The 16227-nt window shown below is 38.2% G+C and overlaps 1 protein-coding gene across 1 annotated transcript in view; it reads left to right on the forward strand.

Moving 5' to 3' along the window:
* The window catches only part of LOC150107495 (uncharacterized), a 1121546-nt gene that overhangs the window by 255154 nt on the left and 850165 nt on the right, over positions 1–16227 (forward strand). The gene's annotated exons all lie outside the window — the stretch shown is intronic.

Here is a 16227-nt window from a genome sequence, read left to right on the forward strand (position 1 = left end):
AGTTATGGGATTATTTAACCTTTGGATGGCAAGGAAAAATATTCCTCCATCACTCAAAAAGAGTCGAACTGTCCTAATTCCTAAAGAGTCAAGTTCGTGGCGGCCGATTACGGTCGGGTCAGTTCTTTTAAGATTGTTCTGCAAGATTGTTGCAGCAAAGTTAGGGAAGTTAGTGAAGCTGAATCCCATGCAAAAAGGGTTTTTACCCGGGAACGGCTGTGCCACGAATATCACCATACTAGATTCAGTATGGAGGAGAGCAGTTAAACATCGTTTGCCAATCTGTGCGGCGTTTCTGGATGTCTCAAAGGCTTTTGACTCGGTGATGCATGGGGCTATATTTCGAGCACTCTCAGAGTTACAAGCCCCAGAGTGCTTAATAGAACTCATTAAGAACATGTATGAAGGTTGTACTACAAGTTTCATGAATAAAAGGGGTGACTCAGTGAATGCAAGATTACTTCGGGGTGTTAAGCAGGGCTGCCCACTCAGTCCTCTACTATTCAATGTGGTAATCGATGGATTAATAAAAGAATTGCCAGTAACCCTAGGCTACCCTATTAAGGGAGCAATGATCCACATTTTGGCATATGCAGACGATATGGTTCTGCTGAGTGATAATCCTCAAGATATCACTATTATGCTTGCTTTATCAGAAGCATATCTATTAAAGCAGGGTTTGAAGTTAAATCCACAGAAATGTAGGGGAGTGTACCTGCATGGCGGTACCTACACCTACAAGGTAGACAGCTCTGTAAGGTGGTATATTGATGGAGTCCCTATACCCATGCTCGCTGGTGGGGAGACTTTGAGATATCTGGGAATGACGTTTTCTCCAGCTGGGTTTGGGAGAGAATGGGAACAAGACATATTAGAGAACAGTCTGAGACGAATAACGGTGTCTCCTTTGAAGCCCTTGCAAAAGCTCTTCTTGCTAAGACAATATGTCCTTCCAAGATTAACTTATGTATTGTCTAACAAGGCCTATCAAAAGGCTAAAATTAGAAGAATAGACCAAGGAATTAGGAAGATAGTTAGGAAGTGGTTACATATACACCACAATGTAAGTGACAAGTATATGAGATTACCGATTGGGTTTGGTGGCCTTGGAGTTACCTTTTTAACAAGGCAGATTGCAAGAATTAGGGGTAGATTCTTGCTAAAATTTTGGAGTAATAAAGATGAAATATGTCCATCTATATTTCAATCGGATGCAGCCTTACAAAAGGAGCTAGTAAGGATTTGTGGCTTGTTTAAGATTGAAGTTGGTGAATGCGTTGAGAAGACGTGGGATAAGCTCCCTAATGCTCTTATTAAAATGGACTTAGAAGCAGCAGATGCATGCACTCAAACAGCAGGTATCACCAACTATGGAAAAGTGAGCAACTGGTTTATGAATAGATCACCAATGGTGGAAAGTAAGGTGTTGGTTGATCTGATAAAGCTTCGAACTAACACCTTTCCTGTAAGAGGAGTTACGAAAAGGGTTTCAAAGGACGCAGGCTGGTGCAGGAGTTGCGAACAGCATGGTTCGTTGGTTGTTGAGACTCAGCTACATGTCTCCCAGACTTGCCCAAATACGCTGGGATTTCGGATATCAAGGCATAATAGAGTGCTATGCTGGCTCTGTAAGTGGTTACAGGTCGATTGTGTGGTTCTAAAGGAACCAAGAATTAGGACACATAGGCGTTTATATGTGCCTGATATAGTAGCAACTTCTGGGGATGTTGCCTATATCATCGATGTTACCATCCCATATGACTCCAACAAATATAGTCTGCATCAAGCAGGCCAGAGAAAAATTGAGAAGTATGACCAAGAAGACCTTAAAGAAAAGGTCAGATTACTTACTAATGCGACTGAAGTTCAGGTGTTGCCATTTGTGATTGGGGCAAGGAGTACGTGGTACTCAGGAAATCTTCCTGTTGTCAAACTGGCGAGGATCACTAAACGAAGAATCAGCCTGTTGCTCTCTATGGTTGCGGAGTCAACAAATAAGCTGTTTCGGGGATTTAGTAAGGTGAGTGTTTAGGGTATGAGGAGGCTTCGGCCTCGAATTATCCACAACTAGGACGTAAAAATATTCAGACAGTTGCGGCAACAACTGCACCTTGTTGTGTGATATCGCCCGAGCCGAATCGGATATGCTAGGAGGTGAAGAGGTAAATTGTACCTGCCAGTCGTACGGTTGACTAACCCATACTAATTATATGGTGGTCTATAAACCAGCAGTAAGAAGAGGAATCAGGATAAAATTTTGGTATGTACCTTCTTAGCATATTGCTTTGGTTATGTTCGTTGAACTGAGTATATTTATGATGCACTTCGGTGCAGTATAATGTGTGAGGATATATTGAATAATTACTTATTATATGATGTATCAAAGTGTACTTGCGGGCGATGTCGGGCGCGAGGTTAGGCTCACATAGGGACCCCAACTCTATGTGACTCTAAATTCTGGGAGAACAGGGTTTCTCCTTACACCAGTATGGGGTGGAGGCAGGCCAGGGCTTTGTGGCTGGACCAAACCATACAAATCGGCGACTCAGTTCGCATTGGTGGCGGGCGACTGATATCTACTTAGCCATTCGGCTTGGTTGTGGGGGTATAGACTGAGATGTAGGGAATGAGGCCGCGCTAGATGTAGCATGTGGGATAGGGAGTGGACGCGTTAATCGTACGTCACTGTAAGGACATTCACCCGTCTTGATTGAGACAGCCACACTCGAGGAGTCGAGAGTGGTAGGTTGCTTCCGAAAGGGAGAGCCGAAGGCATGCAATTTTTGCATGCCGCCGCACCTACGCGGGCCGTAGGGAACTCAGAGTACAGGTGGCCAGTAGTATATCCAAGGTTCCAGTCCTTGGACCACTGTTGTTCAGTCTGTATATTAATGACATTAAGAAGGAGCTAACAGGAAATGATTAATTGTTTGCTGATGATACACAGATAGGCAGGGCTATCAGTGATGCTTCTGATATCCAGTACTTATAGAATGATGTGAATAGGATGGAGATTTGGGCAAATGAAAATGACGGTCAGTTTAATGTTAGTACGAGGGTGGTCTGAAAAGTTCTCGACCTCGATCATAGATGGCCACACTATTGGCAAGATTTTTTTTTTTCTAAGTTGCTACATCTGTCCTAAGCATCCATATGAAATTGCAAGTCATTCTATCAAGTAGTTTGTTTTATACAGCTTTCTGAAATAAAAGTGTTGTCTGTATCCCTTGAAATGGATAAAATTGAGTATCTGCAGTTATAAAATTCTTTGTAAAAGAAGGTTTAATGCCAGAAGAAATTCATGCAAAGTTCATAAAAGTTTATGGGCACTCTTCTCCTTTGTTTTCGACAATTAAGAAATGAGCTGCTGAATTTAAACGTGGCCGTACCATCCTTGAAGATGATCCACATAAAGGACGTCCAAAAAGTGTAACAACACCAGAAATCATTGATCAAGTGTACGATATGGTATTGAATGACCAGCGAGTCAAAGTACATGAAATTGCTGAGACTATAGGCATTTCAAAAGAACATGTAGGATATATTTTGCATGAAGAATTGCAAATGAAAAAGCTATGCACAAGATGGGCACCATGCTTGCTCACAGCAGATCAAAAACACACTTGCATGAAAATTTCTGAACAGTGCTTGGAGCATTTTACCAAGAATAAAACTGATTTTGTGCATCAATTTATTACTATGGATGAGAATTCACCATTACTCACAAGAATCCAAAGTCAAAACAGTGGACAGAAGCCGGTTGTTCAGCGCCAAAGAAGACAAAGTCGGTTCCATCAGCAGGAAAGGTCATGGCATCAGTGTTTTGGATGCTAAAGGCATTTTGTTTATTAATTATCTTGAAAACGGTCAAAAAATTACCAGGGAATATTATTCTGCTCTTTTAACCAGACTAGATGAGAAAATTTGTAAGAAAAGACCCGGTTTGCAGAAGGAAAAAATCATCTTTCATCAAGACAATTCACCTGCCCACAAATGTGTTTTGGCAATGGGAAAATTAAGGGATCTGCACTATGAATTGTTGGAACATCCACCCTATTCCCCAGATTTGGCTCCCTCTAACTTCTATTTCTTCCCAAAACTAAAACTCTTCCTTGCTGGTCAGCGTTTTTCTTTGAATCAAGACGTGATTGCAGCTGTAGAGGAGTATTTTGGAGATCTTACTGAGAACCACTACAGGGATGGGATAATGGTGCTGGAGCATCACCAGAATAATTGTATTAGTCTTAAGGGAAATTATGTTGAAAAAAAAAATTTGAAATTATAAATTCGTTTTTTCATTGTTAGGCTGAGAACTTTTCAGATCACCCTTGTATGGTGTAAAGTTATGCACTTTGGCATGATGAGATTTCCAGTGGCATATTATATTAATTGAGTTATACTACATGAAACTGATGAGGCTAGGGATGTTTGTGTTATGTTGGATAGGAATTTGAAGTTCAAATGTAATATACAAAAAATGATAAAAACAACTCTGAGGATAATTGTGATGTTGAAAGAAATTTTGACATGTAAGAATAAGGAGGTCATTTTGCCTCTTTACAATGGCTTGATAAGATCGCACGTGGACTAATGTGCACGGCTGTGGTCTACTTGGTTCCAAGGGATAAAAAAAGCTGTATAAAGGGTGCAAAGAAGGCTTATAAACTTTTAGGATATTTTCTGATGAAATTTTTCATTACATGGAAGGTAGGGAGGAAACACTGGAAGTTCCAGAGAAGATAAGTTTGTTAAATTTGGATAAGAGCTCGAATTTTCTCTTAAAGAGCAGTGAGTGAGTGGAATAGTTTGGCTACTGAAGTGGTGAGTGCATCTAGTGTGAATGAATTTAAAAGAAGGTATGATGGTTGGGTGATGTATAGTTTCCCTCATTGAGTCCTCGATTCCCTGGAGGTTTTTAATAATAATAATAATAATATCCATAATATTCATAACAATAATATATCCAGCATAGGTGCATACATTTTGCTGGATTTTACAGAAATTAAAAATTTTACTCAAGAATCACCATAGCAATCCTGAGGAATAACCAGTTGTTTTCTGCTTTCCAATGCTAACCTTAACTACATAATGTGGCAATAGTTTTGAAAAAAAAAAAACATTTTTATTTTTTTATTCAAAAAATAAATGATTAACAGTCATAAAAGTTATCTTTGAAATCGAAGTTTTTATTTTATTTTCCCTAGTTGTCTTTATCACTAAGGTGCATTCTCTGTGTTGAAAATCATTATTCTATGACATTATTTTCAATATGTTATAATAATAATATGGAAGATAGTCAGTTTAGAAATCAAGAAGGATAAGAAGTTCCAAGAAACAAAAAAACTAGAATCAATGTATGACCATTAATGTGGAAATTTTACAACTGGCAATATTGATTTTAGGATGTTTAGCTTATGTAAGGATGTTAGGTCCATACAAATGGTGAGCATTATTTTCTGTTGTTGTTATTATTATTATCTATCGATCTTTGGACATTGATTGATTTTTTGTAAGTAGTATAGATGATAAATTCATCACCACCACCACTACTACTACTAAATGATGCTGACATAGTGGTGTCTAACACATTGTGCACTCCTGAATGCTATAGAATTATAATATGATCATTAAGTCCTTTAGCTAGTTCACTTTAGAACATGTAGAGAACAGTCTTCAAGACACTCGAACTGATATTTTGGCTGTACTATGCTAATGTGTGTATGTGCTGTTTATCTCCATGGTCCAGATACATTAGATAAATTTTAGTGTGTTTAAACAGCCAAAATCCAAACCTCCTTTTTTTACTATAGAAAAATAATTGGACAGCTCTGTGTTCTTCCGACATGTGTTTCTTATGGCTCGGTATCACTCTTCATTTATAGGAAGCCAGCACAGACTAGAAAATCCATAAACAATTCTAGGCAGCTGTCTTGCTTTACATTAGCAATATCACTAATATATCTTCAAAATTGAATAAACAATATGACATAAAGTTTCATCTCTTAAAACACAATTTCTTCTCTAATTAAGGTTGGTCTTCCATGATGATGATGAGTCTTGTGACTCCATTGGGGTCAAGAATGTAATGATAATAATTCATTTTAGCAATATGCAACATGCATTGCCTTACTATTCATCTGCTGCACCTAGTTGTGGATATTATAACTTTTTTTTTGTTAACATTGTGTCTTAATAGTTAAGCTGTTGAATTTGATGAAATGCACATAAGTTGTTAATACCAGTTGCTATAATATTACAACATATGTGCTCTAATATTACACAATATATTCTTCTAAGGTACTGTGTTTATGACAGGGTCTTGAAGTTACATGAAAAATCATGTTTGGTCTTCTTAAGAGGATTCTGGGGTTTAATTACGCCATGACTTGTATTCCAGTATAATATACTTACTATCTAAAATCTATAGTATATTATAGATTTTCAACCTCTTTTGATGTTGCAATAAAAAACAATTTTCTTTTAATTTCAGACATCCAGTCATAATTTTATTATAATTAATAACTTATGTTTTTATATTGATAGTGTTGGATCCTACTTCTTCTCAATCTATACTTTGGATCCGATATATAGTTATTAAGATGTTCTTAACTAATTGATAAGTTGTGAGTTGATTTCTAATTCAAATATAGAGAAAATTTATATTTAAAGACTGTGCCACTCTATATCAGAATTAGTTCAAGAACTGAAGAAAAACCAACTCACAACTATCTCTCCTTTTTAGATGTTAATATTATATATACTGGCCGAGAATATTTATCTTACTTAATTTACCCGCTTTGGTTCGAATATTTTATGAATGGTGCAGTAAAAGAGATTCAGGCAAAATACAACTTTTGATTAACAAAAACAAACATTTTAATTTTAAAATCACAAATTTTACACTTAACTTCATTTCAGTAATTAAGATATCACAAACATTTTAACTCCTCAGATAAATTCAATCATTCAACTCATACAATGGTAAATCTGTTATCTCTATGATACAGTCTTCTCACAGTTCCTTAAGTTCCAAATACAACAAAAATCGCAGTAATACCTCTTCACAAACAAACAAACACTTTTAAATTTACTTTAGCTAACTTCCTCAATAGTTACTGTTAGTATAAGGAAATTCTAGGATGAAACTACACTTCTCTGTATAGGAATATTAATGGTTGGAATAATCTTACCGATAATCTTTTTTCTTCATCTACTTATACGTAAACACTTTTTATAACTGTAAACACTTTAAACCGTATATGGCACTCATTAAATAAATCTTCTAAGCAATAACTGAATTAATCGTCGGTCACTATACACATAAACAAACGTTCTTGCATGAAATACTACTTATCACTTATGAATTAAGGCAATACGCAATAATTCCTTAACTTGAGGTTTTATATGCACAGCTGTTCATTCTTCCTGCATTCATTTAATTCTTTAGGCAATATATTTCTAAGCACAGCTAATGGTAAATTTTAACTTTACAGGCTCTACTATTCGCTAATAACTCTGTGCTTTGCTTCAAGGTTCTGTATGTCCTTGAAAGGTCGGCCGTGAAATTGAATCTCAACTCAAATATCGCTAGTCTATTTAGTAGTCACTCAGCTGTCTTCCATAGCTATAATTGTTATTCTACAATTTATTAGCTAACTGCCTCTTGGCTAGTAGACTTTATTAGCTGCTTGAGTGACTTGCCGACTCGCTATTATCGCACTGTTATTCCCGAATGCCGAATGCTCCGATTCCAACCTAATGCCAATCCTCTCCTTTTTCTCTCTTCTAATTCCTCTAATCTCCCCTTAATTCATTAATAATGTCAGCGTTCATTGCTTATATATCTGTTCTTCCTGCCTAAATTATTCTCGCGATTTCTTTCTAAAACTCTTTTCAATAAACTTTCTCCTCACGTGGTGTTCCAAAACGTGCTCGCTCACTTACATACGTCTCCATGACAACAAAACAAAACATAATAAAATTGAGGTATTGCATAACGCTAAACTTCTACAAATAGGAATAAATAAAGAATATTTACATTTCAAATAATGCGCAGTTAAATTATCAAATATAAATTCTATATTAACATAGAAATAAGCTAAATAGCTTGATAATATTTTAACACAGAGTTTTTCTACTATTAATACATATATTCTTGATTAAATAATTAAATATTAGATAAAATTAAAGGTAGTTATATGAATATTAAATTATAAACAAGTGATTTACATTAAATAATATTTACAAATGTAGCAACCTTTGCCATGGTGGATTATGTTGGATTCTGAGGTAGAGTATTAATAATTTAAATTTCTCTTCATTCAGAATCCAACAATAGTTTGATGCATATACATATATGTATTATTATTACTTTATTCACATAACTGATACACAGTCAAAACAAGATATCATTTAAACAACAATTTCACTGGAGATACAGAGCAATTCAGATTCTGCCCAAGAATCTAAGAATAGAATGTCAAATAGCAGCATAAAATATGGACTGTTCCAAGTAATGCTGTAACAATTGCTGTAAATAGCTGGATAGCTTCTTTGAAGTTACACCAACTGCACCAATAAGGCCAATTTTGATTGGCCTAAATATTAGATCTCGATATTTAGTAATTTTTTCCAGTCCTTTGTTGTTAATGTTGTTATTACTGGGTACTGCAATATCAACTGCGATATTGAGCTCAGGAGACAGCTTGCAGGTGTAGCATGGAATGAGGAGTTAGCTGGAAAAGAGATCAATGCAGCTTGGGGGATTTTCAAAAAATATTTAGTGGATGCAATGTCTAAATGTATACCACGGGTGAGAAGGTTAAATAAGTTAGGTGTGAGATGGATGAATAAAGAGATTAAGCATGCAATACAGAGAAAAAGGGCATTGTGGAGGCAGCATAAAAGAAGTGGAAGTAACCAATTTCATGAGTTCTACAAAGACCAGGCAAGGAGAGTGACTTGGTTGGTGAGAGTAGCTAAAGAGAGGTATGAACAGCAGTTAGCTAATGAAGCTAAAAAGAATCCTAGGGAGTTCTTTCGATATGTAGCCAGCAAAAGAAAGAATGATTATGGAAGGATGACATTGATTGGAGGAAATGGTATAAAGACAGCTGTTGCAGAATGTATGGTGGAGATACTAATGAGCAGTTCATAAAGATCTTTCAATCTTGTGAATGTGACTTCATGGAGAGATTAAGAGCAGTTGATGATGGGGAGGAGAGACTGACTGTAAGTGAGCAAGAGGTGTTTGGGGAGTTGAGTAAACTAGATGTAAATAAGGCTGTGGGACTTGATAATATATCACCGCGTATTCTGAAGGAATGTGCCAGAGAGTTGACACCTGCCTTGACATATTTTTTTAATACGAGTCTTGCACTTGGTCAAGTCCCTAAAGAGTGGAAGGAGGGCAAGATTGTGCCACTTCATAAAGGAGGTGATCGAACTCAAGCATCAAACTATAGGCCTATCTGTGTGTCAGGTGTTGTGAGTAAGTTGTTGGAGAAGCTTGTGAGAACTAGGATCCAGAGTTGGGTTGACAACAATGGTATAATCTTTGATGGACAGCATGGATTTGCTAAAGGGAGGTCGTGTTTTAGTAATCTACTTACTTATTACAATAAAGTGACTGCTTCCTTGGACAGAGGAGAAGGATACACAGTAATATACTTGGATTTCGCAAAAGCTTTTGATAGAGTACCTCATGATAAGTTGACAGTCAAACTAGAGCAGATGGGGTTGGATATTAGATTAGTGCATTGGATTGGAGACTGGCTATCTGATAGGTATCAACAAGTTGTGTATGGGGGTGCAATATCCAGGAAAAGGAAAGTCACTAGTGGAGTGCCTCAGGGATCTATTTTAGGGCCATTACTATTTAACTTGTATATTAATGATATTGGCGAAGATTTGGATGGAGATATTCAGTTGTTTGCAGATGATGCAAAGTTGGGACGAACCATAAAGAGTAGTGAAGATGTTGTGGCCTTGCAAGAAGACTGGAATAAATTGAGTGATTGTTCAAGCAAATGGGGATGTGAGTTCAATGTTGCAAAATGTAAGGTTTTAAAATTTGGAAAACAAAGATGGGATGCAGAATTTATGCTTGGTGAGAATATATTGTTGGAAGTAGAGGAAATAAGAGATCTGGGAGTGATAGTGGATAAGGATCTAAAATTTAGGGGTCACATCGCCAAAATTGTGAAGACAACACAAAGACTTCTGGGAATGATGAGGAGGACACTGACGTGTAGAAGTAGGGAGATTCTTGTTCCATTGTATAAGGCTTTGATTAGGCCACACATGGACTATTGTGCCCAGATTTGGTCACCTGGTTTTCAGAAGGATGAAGAGATGTTGGAAAGGGTCCAAAGGCGACTGACAAAGGTAGTTTCTGACCTCTGGAATGTCGAGTATGAGGAAAGATTGAAAAGATGTAATTTGCAGAGACTAGTGGAGAGAAGGAAGAGGGGAGATATGATAGAGACCTATAAGTTGGTAAGGGGTTGCTATAGGATCAATGGTGGAGAAGTTCTACAGCGAATAGTGGGAGATCAGGGGAGAACCAGAGGTCATCCCTGGAAACTGTATAAAGAGGGTATGAGTAGGGGAGTGAGAGGCAGGTTTTTTTCGTGCAGAGTTGTGAATGATTGGAATGCCTTGCCTGAGAGTGTGGTGTCTGCAAGGAGTTTGAATGTGTTTAAGACCCGGTATGATGAGATGTGTGTGAGATAAAAGGACCTCCTAGATGAGTCTTTGACTCCATGAGGTCTTGTTTAATAATAATAATAATAATAATATATTATTATTATTACAACGTGACATGACCAGGGAGTTCAAAGACTCATCGAGTGAGTGCATCTTCTCTACAATAAACTGCAACTACACCAACGTCATCTACTGCCTGCCACCACCAGTATTTTCACAGACGATCACAAACATTTATGCCCATGGCTGGATTCGAACCCACAGAGTGAATACGCTAACCACTTGGTCAACAAGGCTGGCAATATACACATGCACGCACATGCATGTGTATATTGCGACACACACAGTCTTTATAAAAATAAATAAATACTGTTAAAACGTCTGCACCCCCCCCCCTCTCCCATGCCGGCCACAGAATTGCGTAAGCCTGGTTCCATTATTAGTGCTGTGCACAGTCAACATTCGTGTGGTGTTTATCAGCAGAGAGAGAGAGAGAGAGAGAGACAGGTCTATCTGTACAGGTTAACATGAAGTGGGGAGATTATGAGAACCATGTGGCTGTAAACAGCACTTCACAAGGTTGGGATGTAGCCATCTGTTATTTTCAACACGCTAAAAATACTCGGATCAGTAGGATGTTGGTGTATCAGACTATTAACTATTATAACATTACAGAAGATGTATCTGACTGACAAAGAACAGGTTGGCCATGCTGTATTTCGATTCAACAGCTTGTAAGGGTTGCAAAGACACATCTTTGCCATAATTGTATGAGGACACAGGAAGTGATTTTGCGAAAGATGAACATTTTGCAGAGAATGAAGTCATGTGTACTAACTGATGTTCTAGGAGTGAGAGCCAACTGTGATTCTACTGGACATTTCCTAACACTCAAATGGTCACACATCACATGCCATAGCACCTGAGATTCAGAGTAGTCATCACCCCCATGTCAGTGATGGTTTGGTGTGTGTGGGGGGAAATGGGAGAATCAGGGATAGTCAAGTTCCATTTCTGTGAGGAAGGGGTCAAAACCTCTAACAAAGTGTATCAAGACACCATGCTGGAACCTGTGGTATGGCCTCTGAACAACACCTTCTTTCACTGTAGGCAGAAGACCTTCCAATAGGACTCATTCCCTGCATATATGACCCATATGCTACTGCATGGCAATGACCATATATCACCATCTGAAAGTCCTAATCTGAATCCATTGGACTTCAAACTGTGCTCAGAACTTGAGAAAAGCTTGCAAGAAATTACACCTCAGCATTGCCAGCCTCAAGGTAGATTTGGAGTGAGTAGTGGCAGTGTTTCGATTAGATGTTGTGCATGCCACCATCAATATATGGCCTCACAGACTTTGGGCATATGTGAAGGATAAAGGGGGTAGACATCTTGAACATTAAGTGCTGCTATATTATTATTATTATTATTATCCCAAGACCCCTTGGAGTCAAAGACTCATCTAGGAGGTCCTTTTGTCATACACAGAGCTCATCATACCGTGCCTTAAACACACTCAAATTCTCTGCAGATACCATACTCTCAGGCAAGGATCATTACAACCATTCACAACTCGGCATGCAAAAAATCTGCTTCTCACTCCTCTGCTCACACTCTCCTTATACAGCTTCCAGGGGCTCTGGTTCTTCCCTAATCTCCAACTGTTTTCTGTAAAACTTCTCCAAGATTGATCTTATAACAACCCCTTACTAACTTATAGGTCTCTATCGTATCACCCCCTCTTCCTCCTATCCATTAGACTATGTAAATTGCATCTTTTCAACTTTTCTTCATGTTCGCCATTCCAGATATCAGAAACTACCTTAGTCAGTCACCTCTAGACCCTTTTCCAACTTCTCTTCATCCTTTTGAAAACCAGGTGACAGGCCACACATGCATAGTAGTGCATGTGTGGCCTAATCAAAGCCTTATACATTCGAATATCTCCTTACTTCTACAAGTCAGCGTCCTCCACATCATTCATAGAATTCTTGTGTTGTCCTCACAATTTTAGCAATGTATCCCCTTAAATTTCAGATCCTTATCCACTATCATCCCAAGATCTCTTATTTCCTTCACTTCCAACAATATATCCCCCACCAAGCATAAATTCTACATCCCATCTTTGTTTCCCAAATTGTAAAACCTCACATTTTGCAACATTGAACTTGCATCCTCATTTCCGTGCACACTGACTCAATTTATTCAAGTCTTCGTGTAAGGCCATAGCATCTTCTCTGATTTTAATAGTTCATCCCAACTTTGCATCATCTGCAAACAACTGAATATCCCCAGCCAAATCTTTGCAAATATCATTAACATACAGGTTAAACAACAATGGCCCTAAAACAGTCCCTCGAGGCTCAACACTAGTTACTTTCCTCTTCTGGGATATTTCTCTCCTATACACAGGTTGCTGATACATATCAGACAGCTAGTCTCCAGTCCAATGCACTAATCTAATATCCAACCCCATCTACTATAATTTGACTATCAACTTATCATGTGGTAATCTATCAAAAACTTTGCAAAATCTAAGTATACTACTGTGTATTCCTCTCCTCTGTCCATAGAAGTCGTCACCTTATTATAAGTAGATTACTAAAACATGACCTCCCTTTATCAAATCCATGCTGTCCATTAAAGATAATACCATTGTTTTCAACCAATTCTGGATCCTAGTTCTCTCCAGCTTCTCCAACAACTTAACCACAACACCTGACACACAGATAGGCCTATAGTTTGATGCTTGAGTTCTATCACCTCCCTTATGAAGCAGCACAATCTTGTCCTCCGTCCACTCCTTGGGAACTCGAAGCATTGCAAGACTTATATTAAAAAAATATGTCAAGGAGATGTCAACTCTCTGGCACATTCTTTCAGAATACATGGTGATATATTATCAAGTCCCACAGTTATTAACATCATGTTTGCTCAATTCCCCATACACCTCTTGTTCACTTATAGCCAGTCTCTTCTCCTCATTATCAGCTGCTCTCAATCTCACCATGAAGTCCCATTCATTCTTAATGAATGGGACTCATTATTTCCACTATATCATCTGCAGCAGTTGTCCTTATATTATTATTTTCTCCAGTCAATGTCATCCTTGATATGTAGCCAGCAAAAAATTTTTGCTGGCTACATATCGAGGAACTCCTTTTTGGCTTCATTAGCTAACTGCTGCTCATGCTTCTACTTTACTACCCTTACCAACCAAGTCACCCTTCTTGCCTAGTCTATGTAATCCTCATGGAATTGGTTATTACCACCTCTTATGTTGCCTCTAATGCCTTTTTTTCCTCTGTATCGCATGCTTAATCTCTTCATTCATCCATTTCATACCCACCTTGTTTAACCTTCTACCCCTTGGAATACATTTAGAGATTGTTTCTACTAGATAGTTCTTGATTATTCCACCAAGCTGCATTGATCTCTTTTCCAGCTAACTCCTCATTCCATACTGCACCTGCAAGCTGTCTTCTGAGATCCTCATAATCACCAGCCTTGTATTTCTACATATACCCTTTTCTCACAGAGGTCTTCACACTGATGGCAACCACCCAGCTAATCACTTCATGGCCACTCTCACCAACTGGAAGGTGATTTGACACCTCATTTATAATTGCGTCCTCTGATGAGATGATCAAATTCAAGACCCTCAGTCCTTGTGTGGCCTCTGTTACATACTGTTTGGGATAGTTGTCTTAAAAATCAAGAACCTTATTTACTTTACTATTGGCATAATTAAAATTGCTCATAATGATCACCTCCTTTTCTTATTTGTTTTCTAATTTGATTATACGTTTCATAGTCACTGATTATACATTCCATCCACATTACCATTTCTACAACATCATCCAACCAAGTATTTCATTCTATTCACCTCTATCTCACTTCTATTCACCACACTGCCTCAAAACAGCTGGTACTATTTCCCTCTTGCAACTCTACTTTGTATGGACATAACTCTTTCTCTTTCATCAATAGGTTCCTCCCCTTTTTTTTTTTTTTTACCCTTTCTATCCTCACAAAACACATCTACACTTCCATCTCTATTCCTGTCAGGATGTTGTCTTCATCCACCCATGTCTCACTTATTTCAACAATTTTCTGTGAACAGACTCAATTAATTCAACCATTTCCTTTTCCTTGTTTCTTACACTTTTAGCATTTGTAGACAAATGCAGCAGTTCATTCCTGGATCTATAGTTAATTCCACTGATACCACCCATTCGGTGTGATTTCTGCATGCTCGGCTCAAGCCATTTCCCTTTCTCCTTATTCATCTTAGAACCCTCTTCAAATCCAACTGTTTTCTCTTTATCCCAGGTCATCCCCTTCCCTTCCTGTCTACACATGCATTCACATCCTCTTGGAGCACCAACCTTTCTCATGCTGTGTTCCCCTGTACACCCTGAGCCTCCCTGGTTTCTCTATCTGTCTTGCACACTCATTCTCATACTCATGCTGCTCACTTCTTCATTCATAACCACCTCTTCAATCTCTCCTGTTTTACTCTCCCGCTCTTCCACATCGCTTCCTGCTTGATCAGATTCATTCTCTGCATCCACTTCTCTACCTTCCAGCAGCAGTCTCCTCAAGTGACTCACACTAAAACCACTCATTCAGTCCTTCGTTCTTATACAGTTCACTTCATCCTTCAAACTCATTCCACACATCGACAAACTGCACTCCTTTCTTCTCACACATTTCCACTAACATATCATTCATAATCCTTGCTCTCTGCCTCATCTCACCTCTGTCATACCTAACAACATGTGTACTACCTTTCCTATCACACTGTTCTCTTTTATCCATCTAAGCAATCTCCTGATATCCAATCTGACTTGTCCTTTGTTCGTAGTCAAGTTATTTGTACCTATTACAACTACTGATGTCTGCGTGGTTAGCCTAGTGGCTTTGCACTTCGCAACCATATGCCTGGGGAAGGAGTGTCCTAGGTTTGATTCCCATCAACAACGTGAGGAACTCAAAGGGCTTCATCAGCCATAGCCAAGTTAGCCGGTCTTGGGCATGGACAGCAGGATTTTTTCTGCCAGTTTATCTGGTGTTTTTCATCCCACAAGCAGACAAACCAGTCCGAGGATACACACGGATTACAGTCAGGAAAACTGACCCAGCCATAGGTCTGATTTGTCAGCCTATGCCGATTCTGGAGCCCGGATAAAATTTGGGGGGACTAGATGGCACCGTGAACTCCCGTAAAAAGGAAGAACACTGTATCATCACATGGAATTTATTTATTTATTACAACTACCAACTCTTTCGCTCGTTTACTTCTCATATCTAATACCTCAATCACTATTCTCATTCTACCTCCAGTAAAACATACTTTGTATATTCTCTCGTCCAGCACACGTTTAATAATTGTATCAACATACAATGTCACTCATGGGTCTTTTTTTTACTTCTTTTGTACCAACATTATTTGTTTTCATGATTTTCACTCTTCCATACATATCTCAAATTCTCTTAACTTCATTCCACATC

The sequence above is a fragment of the Typopeltis vanoorti genome, chromosome 4, assembly GCF_054136105.1.
Source record: "Typopeltis vanoorti isolate ZY-2024b chromosome 4, IOZ_Tvanoo_1.0, whole genome shotgun sequence".
Taxonomy (NCBI): Eukaryota; Metazoa; Arthropoda; class Arachnida; order Uropygi; family Thelyphonidae; genus Typopeltis; species Typopeltis vanoorti.